We start from the raw sequence: 16,522 nt of genomic DNA, 5'->3' as shown, positions 1-16,522 counted from the left end.
ACCTCCTGCCCAGTCTGATAGTGGGAGAGTTGGTGGGCTTGTTTTGTTTTCTGTTGGACTGCACCCACTCCCACAGTGGCTCAGTGGTGAGTAGCATTGCCTCCCAGTGCCAGGGACTCAGCTTTGATTCCACTATTGGGGCAACTATCTGTGTGGAGTTTGCACATTCTCCTCCTGTGCCTGTGTGGGTTTTCTCTGGGTGTTCCGGTTTCCTCCCACAGTCCAAAGGTGTGCAGGTAGGATGGATTGGCGATGCTAAATTTTCCCAGTGTTCAGGGATGTGTAGGTGTGGTGTATTAGTCAGGGGAAATGTCAAGTAATAGGGTAGGGAAATGGGTTTGGGTGGGTTACTCTTCAGAGGGTCAGTTTGAACTTGTTGGGCTGAAGGGCCTGTGTCCACACTGTAGGGATTCTGTGATTCCATGAACTTTGATCCATTGGGCGCTGCTGCTCGTTGAGCCCAGGACTGCACGTTCCCACTGAAACAATCTGCACAAACCTAAGCCTGCAAGGCCATTGGAGCAGAAGTTAGGCCATTCAGCCCATCGAGTCTGCTCTGCCGTTCGTTAGAGACAAAAATAAACTGCAGATGCTGGAATCCAGAGTAGGCAAGCAGGAGGCTGGGAGAACACAGCAAGCCAGGCAGCACCAGCAGTGAAGTCAGTGTTTCAGGTATTAACCCAAATCATTGACTTCTCTACCAGAAATGATTTACGAGGATGTTGCCGAGAGGTTGAGTAGACTGGGGCTGTTTTCCCTGGAGTGTCAGAGGTTGAGGGGTGACCTTATATGGGCTTATAAAATCATGAGGGGTATGGATAGGGTAAATAATCTCCCTGGAGGTTGCACAGTCCAGAACCAGAGGGTTTATGGTGAGAGGGGAAAGAATTAAATGGGATCTAAAGGGCAACCTTTTCATACAGAGGGTGATGCATGTATGGAATGAGCTGCCAGAAGTGGTGGAGGCTGGTACAATGACAGCTTTTAATTGGCATCTGGATGGGGACATGAATAGGAATGGTTGAGAGGGATATAGGCCAAGTGCTGGAAACTGACCCTTTGGTCCAACTCATTCATGCTGACCAGATATCCGAAATTAATCGCGTCCAGTTTGCCAGCACTTGGCTTGTACCCCTCTAAACCCTTCCTGTTCATACACCCATCCAGGTGCCTATTGATGAGATTCCCTACAGCGTGGAAACAGGCCCTGCGGCCCAACAAGTTCTCACCGACCCTCCGAAGAGTAACCCACCCTAACACTACAGGCAACTTAACATGGCCAATTTCTCCGAACCTGCACATCTTTGGACTGTCGGAGGAAACCCGTGCAGACATGGGGAGAATGTGCAAACTCCACACACAGTTGCCAGAGGCTGGAATCGAACGTGGGAACCCTAGTGCTGTGAGGCAGCAGTGCTAACCACTGAGCCACCATGCCGCCCAAGGGTTTTGCATATTGCCACTGTCCCAGCATCCACTACTTCTTTTGGCAGCTCACTACATCCATACACCACCCTCTGCATGAAAACACAAGCAAAAGAAAACAGAATTTAGAATAGCATCCATTTATAAACCCAACCGTCACAACCTTCCCGCAACTTAAAAAGGAGCTGTTCAGATTTCCTGAAGCATTCTCATAAACACACCCCTACAGCAAAAAAGAACGGTCAGTTCAAACACAGGTTCTTACAGGAGAGACATTAGTGAGAGAGCTGAAAATGTGTTGCTGGAAAAGCGCAGCAGGTCAGGCAGCATCCAAGGAACAGGAGATTTGACGTTTCGGGCATAAGCCCTTCTTCAGGAATTGTAAGTGAGAAACAGTCAGCCAGAAACATTTGTTGAATCAGGGAACCTTTCTTGCCCCAGTAGCTTCAGACAGACTGCTCGCTAAAACTCAAACCAAATCAGGGTTAACAAAAAGGAGACCCGTCCTTTCATTGTCCAAGCGTTTTATAAAAAAATGTTTCAAACCCTTTTCCCCGATTGTTGCCTCCCCCGCCCCCCCCGCACCGCCGCCACCCTGGCTATCACCTGATTGCCTGCAGAATTTAACTGAGTTTCCAGCGACAGTGCCCATCTCTGGAAGTGTCAAGGGGTTTGATGCAATTTTGTTCTTCCAATACTGCTGCTGCATCGTTCTGGAGCGAGAACATAGAACAATACAGCACAGTTCAGACCCTTCAGCCCTCGCTGTTGTACCAGCCTTTTATCCAACTTGAAGATGAGAAGAGCCTGCACACCCCTCAATTTACTGCCGTCCATGTGCTTGTTCAGCAGTCGCTTAAATGTCCTTAAATGTATCTGACTCTCATTCCAACCCTGGAAGTGCATTCCATGCACTCATCATTCTGAGTAAAAAACCTACCTCTGACATCTCCCCTAAACCTTCTTCCAATTACCTTAAAATTATGCCCCGTCATGACAGACATTTCTGACCTGGGGAAAAAGTCTCTAGCTATTCATTCTATCTATGCCTCTCAACATCTTGTATACCTCTATAAAGTCACCTCTCATCCTTCTTTGTTCCAATGAGAAAGGCCCTAGCTCCCTCAACCTAAGACATACCCTCCATTCCAGGCAGCATCGAGGTAAATCTCCTCTGTGCCCTCTCTCAGCTTACACATCTTCCTGTTGTGGTTCTGTTCGCCGAGCTGGGAATGGGTGTTGCAGACGTTTCGTCCCCTGTCTAGGTGACATCCTCAGTGCTTGGGAGCCTCCTGTGAAGCGCTTCTGTGATATTTCCTCTGGAAATTTTCCCTACACATCTTCCCTAAAATTAGGTGACTAAAAGTGAACACAATATTCCAAGTGTGATCTAACCAGTACTCCATACAGCTGCAACATAACCTTGCAGCTCTTAAGCTCAATCTCCCTGCTAATGAAAGCCAACATACTGTACACCTCTGTAACAACCTTATCAACCTGGGTGGCAACTTTGAGCGATCTATGGACTTGGACTCCAAGATCCCTCTGTTCCACCACACTGTCAAGAATCCTGCCTTTAACCCCATAGGTTGAACAAACAAAGGAGTTTGGTGAAATGAGAATCATTAGATAAATGCTATTGAGCGAACTGATAGTGCTATGGGCTGGCAAATCTCTGGGTACAGGTGGACTTCATCATAGAATTTTAAAAGGTGGCTAATGAGTTCATATTTGCATTAATGTTAATCTTCCAAGATTTATTAGATCAGGCAAATTTTCCTCAGACTGGAGAGTAACATATTTAATACTTCTGTTCTAGAAGGGAAAGATACATCATGGAAAATGAATCCCTTGAGTCAATGGCAATTAAACGTTTGTTTTTGAATCAATTAAGGAGATTATAACCACCATGTCAAAAAACTCGTGGTAATTGAAAAGAATCAGCATGCTAATATGAAAACAAAATGCTGTTTCACCAATTTATTCATAGAATTCCGAGAGTGCGGAAAGAGACCATTTGGTCGATCAAGTCCTGCACCAACCCTCAAGTGCATCCCACCCAGATCCAGACTGCCACCCTACTCCAGTAACCCTGCATTTAGCATGGCTAACTCACCTAGCTTGTACATCCAAGGACATTACACAATCCAGCATGGCTAATTCACCCAACCTACACATCTTTGGACTGTGGAGCCCCCAGTGGAAACTCACAAAGACATAGACACAACATACAAACTCCAAACAGATAGTCGACTCAAGGCTGAAATCAAACAGGTGTCTCTGGCCGTGAGAGGGAGCCACTGTGCTACCATGCCGTCCTAAAGGAATTCTATGAAAGAGTATGTAAATTGAAGCCTGTGGATATACTGAACTTGAATATCCTAAAGGTGTTTGACATGTTTTCACGAAAAGCAAATTGCACAGAGGGGCTCATGGTGTAAAGTATAGTTATAGAACATCAACTGACTGGCAGAAAACAGGATATGCAAGAATGGTTCTTTTGTCAAATTGGATGTATATTTGAAAGTATGGTGGGGTTCCAACAGGCATCTCTGCTGGCTCCTCAACTTTCTACAATTATATAGATGACTTACAGGAGGGGATCAAAGGTATGTGGTTACATTTGCAGGAAACACAAAAATAGATTGAGAAGTACATTGTGGGGATGACATATCAAGGATGCAGATTGTTAGATTGGTTAAATAAATAAGCAAAACTCTTGCAAGTGGTGTACAATATGGTAAAATGCAATTTATTACCTATTTGGAGAACAACCGCATAATTCTGAGATGCAGAGGGATCCAGGGGCCTTGCAAAGTCACAAGTTAGAATGCAAGCGCAGCAAGTGATTAGAAAGGCCAATGACATAAATGTAAGGAGATTATGCCTCAGTTACAGAGCATTGGTGGGACTACATCTTGAACACGGTGCTCAGTTTTGATATCCTTACCTAAGGAAGAATGAAAATGCCTTAAAGGCAATTCACAGAAGGTAAACTGGATTGACACCCACAATGAACAGACTGTCTTATGGGAAATCATTAGTCAGGCAGGTCTGACTTTCAACCAGAGTTTGGAATAGCAAGGGGTGATTTGATTGAAGTTTCTATGAGCCTGAATGGTCTTCAAAAGATGGATGTTGAAGGATGTTTACTTACTGTTGTGAACGAACAATTAGATCACCCATTTATAGAGTCATAGAGATGTACAACATAGAAACAGATCCTTCGGTCCAACCCGGCCATGCTGACCAGATAACCCAACCCAATCTAGTCCCACCAGCCAGCACTCGGCCCATATCCCTCCAAACCATTCCTATTCATATACCCATCCAAATGCTGGGGGATTGAACATTACCAAGAATGACTATTGCAGTGGTCAGAGCTTGAACAGTTCATTTACAGAACAAGTCTAAACGGTCTTTACCCTGTAAAGGTGTTGTGTGCCAGTTTGATACCAGTTGTGCTGTGGGCTACCCTGGTAAGCCTTGCCCTATCCAAATAGGTCACACTGCAAAAGAGAAGATAGGGAAATGTTATCTTTCGGTTACAATTTGTTTCTTCAAAGTCACAATAGAATATTTGGCAGGGATGAAGTGGTCTGTTATGTGCTGACTTCAGCAAAAGACTTTTTGACCCCTAATGGCACCAATGTCTTCCCAATTATGGGATGGGTGGAACTGTTCTGGGACAATAACCGCATCTCTTACTGAAAGACCCATCTATTGAACAGCCTCAAGGAAGTCACAAAGAGAGGCAGGCCTCTTATTTGCAAGGTCCCTCCCTTACCTACACTAAACTTGGTTATTATTTTGAATAAATTAAGTACTCCTCGTGCTGTAACTGTAGGAACATAGTCTCCCCTGAGTTTTGCACAGAATGGAAGCATCCAAAAGCTCTACAAAACAGGAATATCACACTTTGGGATATGCAGCTCTCAGTGACTTTTTTTTGTAGAAGGATTTTCAGGAGTTATTAGCCATCAAAACCGTATTGATATTATTTGTGGTCTCACCCTTTTGGGTAATGAGACAACTGCTGCTTTATTGAGATCAGGATTTAAAATTTGAATTTAGGCTGTTAGGAGCAACAGGTGTATGTAGGTTTTTATTAACCACAAAATGGCATTTCAATTTTAAATAATATAACAAAATGGCTTCAGGTTATGATTTGACATTGAACTTGAATTGCTGCTTTGCTGAGTTGGTTGGATTTAGAAATAAAAGAGAACAATGGAGTTTGCATAATGTGAATCATAAGCAATTTGGTATTCGAACTAATCTTGAACTAGCAAGCATGGGATGATTTTGCACGTAAAACAATCTGTTTCCCAGGAAATATCATTGGACTAACCTGCTGTCAATCATGTCACCTTATTACATTTTATTGGTCTTTTCTTGTCATTAAGGCTGTGCTGTCTCAAAAATAAATAATGAGTAATTTTCAAATGTAATTGTGTAATTTTGCCACGGAACATAAAGTTTTTAACCTGTGTTGCTGGACAAATCTGTGCTAGGCTGCCTTATTTCATTCAGCTCCCAGTGATTCTTTTGACCGATCTCGGGGGTCCAGACCTTCACCCTAACCTGCAGAACCCCGAACACTATGGATACACTTACCTCGGCCAGTCCACTCTAACCTGCACATCTCTGGACACTGCGGGTAAATTAGCATGGTCAACATACACTAACCAGACCATCCTCGGGCATTATCAGTAATTTAGCATGGCTGAGCCCCCCTAACCTGCACATCACTACACTGTGTGGGGAATGAAGCTCGGCCAAGGCCGGGGCTGCCACGAGGTTGGAATTCTCTCCCGGAAATGACAGTTGATGGTGCCCTCACCAAGATGGCCGCCCGCGCTCCCCGCCCCAAGACAGCGCCTGACCCTCACAAAGATGGCGCCCGGTTGCCAGGCAACCCGAGAGCTCCTTCCCCGGTGAAGTAAACACTGGGCCTGTGGGGCTTTTATTCGCGGCCTGCGGCCTCCCCCTAGGAGTTTATAAACTCCCCAGTCTCCCTCCTCCCGCGGTTCCCAATCCTACCCTGTCTCACTGTCTCCTCTCCCCGGGGGCAGGAGCCAGGTCTTGGCGCTCGGACCTGGCGACCTCCCCGGGATGTTTCTGAAACCTGGTCCTGTTCTGAAGAAGGATCCCCGGACCCGAAACACGTCCTCACATTTCTCTCAACACGAGCTGCCGGACCTGCTCAGCTTTTCCAGCGGTTTCTGTTTCTGTTTCTGTTCCTGTTCCTTCAGCCGCCGGCGCCATTCCTCTCCCACACTCAGTCACACTGGCTTCGTCCGGCCGCGGGACCTACACTGCACATGCGCCAGCAAACAAGGGGCGGGGTCCCGGTGTGATGTCATCGCTGGCTGAGGGGGCGTGGTTGGGGAGACCACCAAACAATCGGAGACAATGGGGGCGGGGCGATCGTTTTTCCGGCCCCCAGCCGCCAGAAAGGTGTTATTTAAAAAAGTTTCAAAGTAGTTTTTTCAAAACTTTTCAGCCAGTTGTGAAATGTTATTCTAGACCTCTGGAAGGGTCAAACATTAGGAAAGTTTCAAACATAAACAAAGGGATACTAAAAAATATAAATAAAAATAGGGAAGTTAACTTACAAAAGAAACCTCGCACTAAATATCAAAAAGGATGGATAAAGCTTCTGTTGGTATGTTAATGGGAACAGAGTCGCTGAGCTAAGTGTGGTACCTTGGAAGATGAGAACTGTGAGTTCATGGGGGAACACTGAAGTGGCAGAGATGATCTCAGTTTTTATGTTGGCAGACAACAGAACTATTCCTATTAGAATTGGCAAGTCTGAGGCTATAGAAAGAGTAGAACTTAAACAATCAACATTGAGAGGGTAAAGGTACACAGCAAGCTATTTGGATTGAGGACAGACAAGTCGACTGGTGCTGATGGCCTACATCCTGGGTCCTGAAGGAAGTGGCAGTGGAGATAGTGAATTCATTAGTTACAAAATTCCAAAAATCTCTGAACATGGGAAAGATTCATTGCGTTTATTTAAGACTTGATATATATATGTTCTTGATTGTCAAGGGGATCAAAGGTTACGGGAAGAAAGCTGGAGAATGGAGTTGAGAAACATCTCAGCCATGATTGAATGGTGGAGCAGACTCGATGCACTGAATTGCCTAATTTCTGCCCCTGTGTCATATGATCTTATGGTTCGATTGGATTGGAAAAATGCTAATGTAACACTTGTATTCAAAATGGGAGGGAGGCCATATGTGGGAAATTGCAGACCAGTTCGTTGAACATTTGTTATAGAGTCATGGAGATGGAGGACCGGAAAATTTGTGGCTGTAAGAGCTGCTCCTTTTTTGAGGTATTTTCAGTGTTGGAGGCGATTTCCTTGAATTCCAGGAACAGCTATTAATGTTTTATATGTTGATGCATTGTTTTGGAACTTTGGAGTAAAAAAAATCAAGACAACAGCAATTTCAAAATGGAGAAAGACAGCCAAAGGCAGTGAGCACATGGTCTGTAAGGGAGAGAGAAAGAAACGTATATTACTAACGGACACAGCAGTGAATCTGCATAGTTACTGCCTCTGCTGTTTGAAATCATGTCTCTCTGAACATCTTGGAAAAATTTAAAAACAGCAAAATTCACAGCTGATCTTGGAGGAAAATGTGTAGGAGAGCTCACAGCACAGGAACAGATTAGTGCACACTTTTTAACGTGTAACCTTGCTGTAAGTCTGCAGTAGTGAATAGAGTGGGTTTTTTCTTGATTATATGGTTTGAGATTTTAGAAGTTCACCAGCGAGTCCACAACAGGGAATGGCCAATCACCTGCTCCAAGCACAGGAAGGGATTCATCAATTCCTCCAGCCTGCAGACGCACTAGCGGGTCCACACCAGGCACAGCATGCTCACCTACTCTCAGTGTGGGAAGGGCATCACCCCCTCCTCCAACCTACGGAGGCACCAGTGAGTTCATGTGCCAGCAAAGGGTGATTGAAGGAACAAGGGCTGAGTGCCATTATTGACTGGACTATCAACCCAGTTCTGGCGGAATTGGAATTCAGTCAGAAATCTGGAGTTCAGAATCTAACAATGAAATCATTTTCTGGGGAAAGAAAACCATCTGATTCACTCATGTTAGAGTCTGTCTGCAACCCAATCTTGAGTCAGACTGGTTCTGTTTCCAAAGCAGGGATTTCAAAGTTTGTGAGAAGATTTGTAGCTCGGGTGCTCGTTGTTGTGGTTCTGTTCGCCGAGCTGGGAATTTGTGTTGCAGATGTTTCGTCCCCTGTCTAGGTGACATCCTCAGTGCTCGGGATCCTACTATGACGCGCTTCTGTGATGTTTCCTCCGGCATTTATAGTGACAATCAGAAGCGGCAGATACAAATCACTATAAATGCCGGAGGAAACATCACAGAGGCGCTTCACAGGAGGCTCCCAAGCACTGAGGATGTCACTTAGACAGGGGACGAAACGTCTGCAACACAAATTCCCAGCTCAGCAAACAGAACCACAACAATTAGGGATTTATAACATGTCACATGGATTGACTGCCTGAAGATTGTGTGCTTTTTGGGCAAAATATAATGTATCTGCAAATAAAATTCTGCAATTGCAATTTCACCCCAGAAACTGATTGGTGTGCATGTTAGTGTGTGTGTATGTGTGCAAAGAGCATGTGTTTGCATACGACCGTGCTTGGTAACGTATGTGAGTAATGGGGTACAAGCCTGTGTGAGTGGGATCACTTGTGGTGTGACATGAAACCAAGGTCCCTGTTGAGGCCATCCTCATGGGTTCCGAACTTGGCTATCAGTTATACAACACACATTGGAGAGGGCAGGGTGGGGCTTGTCTTACAATTTGCAGAAGGTGGGATGCTCTGGATGCTGTGATCCAGGGCAAACACATCCTAGAGGACATTCGTTCAGAGAGATGGAGCTGGAAGCCAGGCTGCACACATGTTGAGGGTAAAGTGGGAAAGTTAACCAGGCACTTTATTCTGGGAGACGGTCATTCCCCTCCGGAGAGAGCCTTTTGTTTGCATCAGTGGATAGGGTCAGGAGGGTGTAAGTGCAGGTCTGGCAGGTAAAGGGGATCTGATAGAGGGCTGCAGGTGGGAGGAGCTAACTGGTTGGGCAGTGGGAGTAAAAACAACATTGGGGAGGGGGAGGTGGTGGTAAGGGACAGAACAGTGACAGGGATGGTCTCCGTTCTCTGCAGTTGTCAGCAGGAGCACAGATGGCATTGGTGTCTGTTTGGTGATGGTATTCAGGAACCGATGTGCTCAGGGCTGGAGAAGTGGGAAAGGGAGGTTGCAGTGGGTGTGGTTCAACAATGTCAGGAGGAGAGAGCCTCTGCTGAGGGCACATGAGAAGTTACAAACTACTAGGACAAAGCAGAACATCAAAGCTCTGGGTGGCTCAGTGGTTCGTACGACTGCCTGACAATGTCAGGGACCTGGATTCGGTTCCACTCTTGAGCAGCTGTCTGTGTGGACTTTAACACGTTCTCACTCTTCTGTCTGCGTGAGTTAACTCTGGGTGCTCCAGTTTCTTCTCACAGTCTAAATATCTGCAGTTCAGGGTGGATCGGCCGTGCTGAAGTGTCCACATATGTGCAACTGAGGGTCGGTTAACCATGGGGAACTGTAGGAAAAATGGGTGGGTCTGGCTGGGATACTGTTTGGAAGGTCAGTCTGAATTTTATGGCCAAATGGCCTGTCGGGATTATATGATTCTACTGCATTAGCCAAGCATCTATTGAGAAACGATTGCCTCAGGTCTGCTGTGGGTGGAGTGGGTTCCAATTCATGAGACACTGACACCAGTTCTGAGGAAGGTGGGATTTGTGCTGTCAGTCCCCCAACCATTTGGTCCCCATCCACTCTCTCTCCTCACACTCTGTACTCACCAATTCTCTGTGCTCAGCCTTCTTCTCTCTCTTCCCCTCATTTTCTGCACCCGACCCTCTGTCCCCTGTAATTTTCTCTCTCTCTCTTTCGCTCTACCCCGCTCTCCTGTCCATTCTCTCCCCCCTCTACCCCGCTCCCCCGTCCATTCTCTCCTCCTCTCTACCCCGCTCCCCTGTCCATTCTCTCCCCCTTCTACCATTCCCCCATGCTTTCTCATGCCCTCTTTGATTGCTGTATCTCTTTCTCAGGAATTGGAGAGAATCAATAGTGATGACTCTACCTGGAAGACAGGGGTGTGCAAGAAATGGCTGATCTTTAAAATTAAGAACAGCTAAAATATATTAAGTTTTTTTAAAAGCTGCAGTCATGTTTCTGAAACTTGCATTGAAATAGACGCATAGAGTCATACAGCACAGAAACAGATCCTTTAGTCCAACTCGCCCATGCCCTCCAGATATCCTAAATTAATCTCGTGACCCATTTGACAGCATTTCGCCCATATCTCTCTCACACCTTCCTATTCAGATACCCATCCTGATGCCTTTCAAATGCTGTCATTGTACCAGCCTCCACCACTTCCTCTGGGCAGCTCATTCCATACACACACCACACTCTACATGAAAGTTACCCCTGAGGTCCCTTTTAAATCTTTCCCCTCTCACCCTAAACATATGCCGTCTAGTTTTGGACTTCCTCTACCCTGAGGAAAAGACATACAAAGCCGGACGAAATTCAAAAGGAATAAACTGTCGAGCCGCAGGGAAAAATAAAATTGTGGCTGCAGCTTTTTTTCTCCTGTTCAAATCAGTCGGTAACGCCAGCACCTCCACAGAGCATACTGCGCATGTGCTGCAGTGTCAGCAAAAGCACTGCGCATGTGCTGCGGTGTCAACAAAAACACTGAGCATGCTCGTCGCTGTCCGCGGAAACGGCGCTTGACTTTCTTCTGAAGGACCAATGGTGAGAGCCGGAGGACCGGAAGGAGCCTGGTCCTCCTGCCAATCAGAACCGCCTCTTTGTCTGAATGCGGAAGTTGGGCCGTGAGTTTCTGAAGTTGCTGTTGTTCCTCTCTCTCTTTGAATGAACTTCACCCCAGACTGCAACTCTGCCCAACATCTGTGGGTACCGCACTCTCTTTTCACCCACTTTTTCACTTCTCTTTCGTTCTGGGATTCAGTTGCTGACTTTACACAAACTGAAGGGAAAGGGAGTGAATCCAGGGAGGGGACAGACTCTGGAAAAGTTGGTCCAGGTCTGTGTCCCCGTTGGCAAACGCACAGCAAATGCAGTATCACAATGTAAAGTTAAAGCCTATTGCTTTAAAAAAAAAGGCAGAAAGGAGGTGCATGGTTTAAATGATAATATATTGGTATGTGGAGAAAGTGAGGACTGGAGATCAGAGTCAAGTGTGGCTGGAAAACACAGCAGGTCAGGCAGCATCCGAGGAGCAGGAGAGTCGACGTTACGGGCACGAGCCCTTCATCAGGAATGATGTGTGGATGGACAAAGGGGGCTCAGTGTCTTTCTACACCAGTCACTGCCAGTTGTCAGACAGGTGCAACAAGCAATCAGCAAGGCAAGTAGTATATTAGCAAGAGGAATTGAGTTCAAAAATGGGGATGACTTCCTGCAATTGTGGGAGAGGGGGAGGGGGAGGGGGTGGGAGAGGGGGAGGGGGGGGGGAGGGGGAGGGTCATTGAATATATTCAAGGCTGAGGTCATCTGACTTTTGAACAACAAAGAAGTGGATGGTTATAGGGGAAGGCAAGAAAATGGTTTTGAGACCATTACAGAATCATACAGCACAGAAATAGACCCTTCAGTCCAACTACTCTATGCTATGTTTGCATACTAAACTAATCCCATCTGCCAGTGTTTGGCCCATATCCCTCTGTCACAAAGCTGGTCCTTCTTCTCAAGGATGCTGTGTCCTTGTTTTTTTTCAGAGTGGTGGTAAAATGGCCCCTGGCTCCAAAACGGATGGTTTAGTACAGAAATGAAAAGGGTATTGGTTGGCTTTTTTGTTTGTACGTCAACAGATGAGACTCTAGGCCCAAGCTTTTATGTTTTTGAAGTGACCTGCATAATGAAAGACGAGTGATCTGTCGTGAAAGCTGAGGCCTTGTTTGAGTGAGTTCAGCAGTGGACAGTGTAAAGAAAAATGGTTAAACTCTCTCTCCTTCTGCCCTTCTAACTTCGACCTGTCAGCCTCTGTTTCAGTTTTACTGTATGTTTAAGGGGTTTGTTTATTGGGACTGTTGTGTACATTTGGAACAGCATAATTAAGTCTAGTTTAGACAGACTGAGTTCTGTGGTTATTCTATATTCTGTTCTTTGTGTTTCATTCTGTATTCTTGTGAATACATTTATCTGTTTTAAATCCTGGTAGTCAACCTAGCTAACTTTGGGTAATTTTCACTGTGCACTTACTGAAACAAATAGCAAAGTCACGGTCTGTGCTGCCTGCTTAAGAATGTTTTGAGTGGTCTGGCCTAGTCCATAACATGTCGAAACCTTTCCATTCATGTCCCTATCCAAATGTCTTTTAAACTGTACCTGCATCCCCACTTTCTCTGGACATTCATTCCACATACGAACCATTCTCTATGGGAAAACAAAGGTGTCCCTCCTGTCTTTTTAAAATCTTTCTCCACTCACCTTCAAAATTTGCTCCCTAACCTTGAAACCCCACTCCAAGGAGAGGGCACCCATCATTCACCTCATCTATACCCCTCATGATTTTATAAAGCTTGATAAGATCACCTCTCAACCTCCTATGCTCCAGTGAAAAAGGTCCCACACTATCCACCAAGATGTAGGTATATTCATATCCAGTTCAATGTTGGTGCAGATCTGTTCAATGTTGATGCAGGCTTGAAAGACCAAATGGCCTACTCCTGCTCCCAGTTCTCTTTCGCTATGTCCAGGACAGCAAGAGACCATAAGACCGAGGAGAAGAAATTAGGTCATTCAGCCAATCAGGTCTGCTCCACCATTCAATCATGGCTGACAAGTTTCTCAAGCCCATTCTCTTGCTTTCTCCCTGCAACCCTCAATCTCCTTGATACACAAGAACCTATTTATCTGTCTTGAATATACTCAGTGACTTGCCCAACACAGCCTCTGTGGCAATGAATTCCATAGGTTTCACACTCTCTGGCTACAAAGGTTTCCCCTTTATCTGCATTCTAAAAGATCTTCCCTTTACTCTAAGGCTGTGCCCTTGGGACCTAGTCTCTCCTACCAATGGAAACATCTTCCCAACATCCACCCTGTCCAGGCCAATCAGTATTCTGTATGTTTCAATGAGATCCCCCAAGCATGGGCTGTAAATCAGCGTAAACCAGACCCTTCAGGATACAGCACGGATTAGGTTCAGCAAAGTGAGGATGGAGGGAGAATGTGTGGGATGGAGTTTTCAGCGTTTAGGAAATAAGAGTTCTGGTCTCCTTCCTATCGGAAAGATGTCATGAAACTTGAAAGGCTTCAGAAAAGATTTACAAGGATGTTGCCAGGGTTGGAGGATTTGAGCTATAGGGAGAGGTTGAATAAGCTGGTGCTGTTTTCCGTGGACGTTGGAGGCTGAGGGGTGACCATATAGAGGTTTATAAAATCATAAGCGGCATGGATAGGATGAACAGACAAAGTCTTTTCCCTGGGGTGGGGGAGTCCAGAACCAGAGGGCAAAGGTTTAGGGTGAGGGGAAAGATGTAAAAGAAACCTAAGAGGCAACTTTTTCACTCTGGTTTGTGTATGGAATGATCTGCCAGAGGATGTGGTGGAGGCTGGTACAATTGCAACATTTAAAAGGCATCTGGATGGGTATATGAATAGGAAGGGTTTGGAGGGATATGGGCCGGGTGCTGGCAGGTGGGACTAGATTGGGTTGGGATATCTGGTCGGGTTGGACCGAAGGGTCTGTTTCCATGCTGTACATCTGTATGACTCTGATGTTTCATTTTCATATCATTATTCAGCTTCATTTCCAAGTCATTGTAACCAAATGAAGTTTTCCTCAATACACACTTAAGGCTCTCTGGCTGCCTGATGTGTCCTGGATAATATGTGATCAGCAGGCATCCGGCAATCTACAGGAGTTGTCATTTTTTTTAGATTATTTACAGTGTGGAAAAAGGCCCTTCGGCCCAACAAGTTCACACCAACCCACCAAAGCGCAACCCACCCAGACCTATTCTCCCACATTTACCCCTACACCCAACACTACGGGCAATTTAGCATGGCCAGTTCACCTAACCTGCACATTTTTGGACTGTGGGAGGAAACCGGAGCACCTGGAGGAAACCCACGCAGACATGGGGAGAATGACTGTGTGGAGTTTGCACAGTCGCCTAAGGCGGGAATCGAACCCAGGTCTCTGGCACTGTGAGGTAGCAGTGCTAACCACCGTGCTGCCCACATTATATTTATTTGACTGTACTGACCGCGATCACTTATTTTGTGAATTTTGTTGCAGGAAGACATGGGGAAAGAAATCTGAAACCAAATATCACATCAACCTCTGATGGAGCCACTTGATTCATTGGGAAAGGAATCAAGGAAATCATACCAAACATCATCTTCACTATCCTATCTACCTGCAACTCTGAAGGAATTATGAATCTGTACTCCAAGGTCTCTTTGTTCAGCAACACTCCCTAGGACCTTACCATTAAGTCCTGCTCTGATTGGTTTTTCAAAAATGCAGCACCTCGCATTTATCTGAATTAAACTCCATCTGCCACTCCTCACCCATTGGCCCATCTGATCAAGATTCTGTTTTAATCAAAAGTAAACTTCTTCACTGTCCACTATACCTCCAATTTTGGTGTCCTCTGCAAACTTACTCTACCTATGTTCACAGCCAAACCACTGATATAAATGATGAAAAGTAATGGACCCAGCACCAATCCTCGTAGCACACACTGGTCACAGGCCTCCTGTCTGAAAAGCACCCCTCCACCACCACTCCCTGTCTTCTACCTTTGAGCTAGAACTTTGAAAAAAATAATTCTGAGGTTAAAATGCCTCCCCTCGTTGTGGTTCTGTTCGCCAAGCTGGGAATTCGTGTTGCAGACGTTTCGTCCCCTGTCTAGGTGACATCCTCAGTGCTTGGGAGCCTCCTGTGAAGTGCATCTGTGATCTTTCCTCCGGCATTTATAGTGATTTGTATCTGCCGCTTCCAGTTGTCAGTTCCAGCTGTCCGCTGCAGTGGACAGATACAAATCACTTTAAATGCCGGAGGAGACATCACAGAAGTGCTTCACAGGAGGCTCCCAAGCACTGAGGATGTCACCTAGACAGGGGATGAAACATCTGCAACACAAATTCCCAGCTCGGCGAACAGAACCACAACAACGAACACCCGAGCTACAAATCTTCTCCCAAACTTTGAATGCCTCTCCTCCTCTTCTCCTGCTCACAGTACGCTGGCTGTAGCCAGCCAGCTGAGAGTCAGTCCTCAACGGAGGAGATTCCAATCTCCTGGGTTTTTTTTTTAAACTGAGGTGGCTAAATCTCTTGGTTAAACTTTTTTTAAATCCCCTCACTAACGCTACTGCGATAGTGCTTATTTTTTCCCCAGCACCCATGTTGTGTGTGGGGAGGTGTGAGATAGCAGACACATTCAATTTTGCTCAAAGCACACAATCTGCAGGCAGTCAATCCATTAATATTTTATACATTCCAACTTTGGAAGTAGAACCAGTCTGACTCAACATTAGGAGACAGGCAGGCTCTAACCTCACACCTTTAATACATTCTCTGAGCTGAAATGTCACTTTCAAATTACATTGAGAACGTTCCTTATAAGTCATTCTGGGATTTACATATTAATGAACTGAAACCTGCAACCCATTCTAAAAGATGAAAGACTTGATAGCAATCTAGATTTGTTCAATTCAGTTGTATGATAGAATGTGTACTAAAAAATTAGTATGTCGTGTGATCCTGCTCCACAACTACCTGATGAAGGAACAGCACTCCGAAAGCTAGTCCTTCCAAATAATATCAGATTATATTCCAATACCTTTGTCTGATTTTTACCTTTGTTTCTCATGAACACAGCCCACAATTTTTCCCGCAGGCAGTAACCTTTACAATGCTGATGAAATGAGATGATGATGAGATGAAAAACTTCAGTTTTAATTTTAATTCTGTGTCTTATGATCCTGCTCCACAGCTACCCGATGAAG

General features: G+C 45.5%; 1 long non-coding RNA gene across 2 annotated transcripts; it reads right to left on the bottom strand.

The window, feature by feature from the left end:
- Nucleotides 1-4,078: 4,078 nt before the first annotated feature.
- Nucleotides 4,079-6,661, bottom strand: LOC132807533 (uncharacterized). Of its 2 annotated transcripts, none has more exons than XR_009641973.1 (3): nt 6,602-6,661; nt 4,851-4,934; nt 4,079-4,375 (listed from the first exon to the last, which is right to left on the bottom strand). It is a non-coding gene; the product is annotated as an uncharacterized LOC132807533 (long non-coding RNA). The 2 variants fall into 2 exon arrangements; XR_009641972.1 differs by lacking the exon at nt 6,602-6,661 and adding an exon at nt 6,469-6,585.
- Between the last annotated feature and the right edge of the window lie 9,861 nt (nt 6,662-16,522).

The sequence above is a fragment of the Hemiscyllium ocellatum genome, assembly GCF_020745735.1.
Source record: "Hemiscyllium ocellatum isolate sHemOce1 chromosome 27 unlocalized genomic scaffold, sHemOce1.pat.X.cur. SUPER_27_unloc_18, whole genome shotgun sequence".
Classification (NCBI taxonomy): Eukaryota; Metazoa; Chordata; class Chondrichthyes; order Orectolobiformes; family Hemiscylliidae; genus Hemiscyllium; species Hemiscyllium ocellatum.
The sequence above is the reverse complement of the archived record's forward strand: the minus strand, read 5'-3'. Positions and strand labels throughout refer to the sequence as shown.